Consider the following 2,104-nt stretch of genomic DNA (forward strand, 5'->3'; position numbering starts at 1 on the left):
TGCGGCTGCTGGAATTGCTTTACAATCCTCTGTTCAAACTGCAAAATATGTCCATGATTGGCCAAAGAATTTCTCAAAATTGTGAAAATCTCAGACCCAAATAGATCAAAAATTGGCAAACCAAATTAATGATCTTAGACAAACTGTCATTTGGATGGGAGATAGGCTCATAAGCTTGGAACATCATTTTCAGTTACAGTGTCACTGGAATACGTCAGATTTTTGTATTACACCCCAAGCCTGTAATGAGTCTGAGCGTTACCGGGACATGGTTAGACACCACCTACAAGGAAAAGATAATCTTACTTTAGACTTTTCAAAATTAAAAGAACACATTTTGAGGCATCAAAAGCCCATTTAAATGTGGTGCCAGGAACTGAGGCAATCGTGAATGCTGCTGATGGCCTCGCCAATCTTAACCCGGTCAGTTGGGTTAAAATCATTAGAAGTTCCACTATTGTAAATTTCATATTAATCCCTGTATGCCTGTTCTGTCTGTTGTTAGTCCACAGGTGTATCCAGCAGCTCTGAAGAGACAGTGACCAGCGAGAACGGGCCATAATGACGATGGCGGTTTTGTCAAAAAGAAAAGGGGGATATGTAGAGAAAAGAGAGATCAGACTGTTACTGTGTCTATGTAGAAACGGAAGACATAAGAAATTCCATTTTGATCTGTACTAAGAAAATTGTTTTGCCTTGAGATGCTGTTAATCTGTAACTTTAACTCCAACCCTGTGCTCACAGAAACATGTGCTGTATGGAATCAAGGTTTAAGGGATCTAGGACTGTGCAGGATGTGCCCTGTTAACAATATGTTTGCAGGCAGTATGCTTGGTAAAAGTCATGGCCATTCTCCATTCTCGATTAACCAGGGGCACAATGCACTGCAGAAAGCCCCAGGGACCTCTGCCCAAGAAAGCCTGGGTATTGTCCAAGGTTTCCCCCTACTAAGACAGCCTGAAATATGGCCTCATGGGAAGGGAAAGACCTGACCGTCCCCCAGCCTGACACACATGAAGGGTTTGTGCTGAGGAAGCCTCTTGCGGTTGAGATAAGAGGAAGGCCTCTGACTCCTGCATGTCCCTGGGAACAGAATGTCTCAGTGTAAAACCTGATCATACACTCATTCTATTCTGAGATAGGAGAAAACCGCCCTGTGGCTGGAGGCGAGATATGCTGGCGGCAATGCTGCTTGGTTACTCTTTGCTACACTGAGACGTCTGGATGGAGAGAAGCATAAACCTGGCTTAGGCACACATCCGGGCACAGTACCTTCCCTTGAATTTATATGTAACCCAGATTCCTTTGCTCACATGTTTTCCTGCTGACCTTCTCCCCACTATCACCCTGTTCTCTTGCCGCATTCCATTAGCCGAGATAGTGAAAATAGTAATCAATAAATACTGAGGGAACTCAAGAGACTGGGGCCGGTGCGGGTCCTCCGTATGCTGAATGCCAGTCCCCTGGGCCCACTGTTCTTTCTCTATACTTTGTCTCTGTGCCTTATTTCTTTTCTCTGCCTCTCGTCCCGCCTGACGAAAAATACCCACAGGTGTGGAGGGGCTGGCCCCCGTCAGAGACAAGCCTGAGCAACATGGTGAAACCCCGTCTCTAAAACAAAATTAAAAAATGAGCTGGGCATGGTGGCGCACACCTATAGTCCCAGTTACTTGGGAGGCGGAGGCTGGAGAATCGCTTGAACCCGGGAGGCAGAGGTTGCAGTGAGCCGGGATCGGGCCACTGCACTCCAGCCTGGGCAACAGAGCGAGACTCCGTCATAAAAAAAAAAAAAAAGGAAAAATAAAAAAAAGAATTAGCCAGGGTGGAGCTTGGGGAGGTGGAATAGCAGACAGAGCTCTGTGTGTGGGCCAGGCTGTGTGGGAGAGGTAGGGTTCCCTGGCAGGTGTGTGGCTGGGGCTCTGGAGCCGGAGGTGGACGTATGCAGTGGTGGACACGGTCGGAACAAGGCAAGACCAAGTGGGTGGAGGTGGGGAACGGTGGCTGACACCTGTAACCCCAGCACTTTGGGAGGCCGAGGTGAGAGGATTGCTTGAGCCCAGGAGTTGGAGACCTACCAGGACAACACAGCTAGACCCTGTCTCTA

This window comes from Mandrillus leucophaeus, unplaced genomic scaffold (assembly GCF_000951045.1).
Source record: "Mandrillus leucophaeus isolate KB7577 unplaced genomic scaffold, Mleu.le_1.0 Scaffold106, whole genome shotgun sequence".
Taxonomy (NCBI): domain Eukaryota; kingdom Metazoa; phylum Chordata; class Mammalia; order Primates; family Cercopithecidae; genus Mandrillus; species Mandrillus leucophaeus.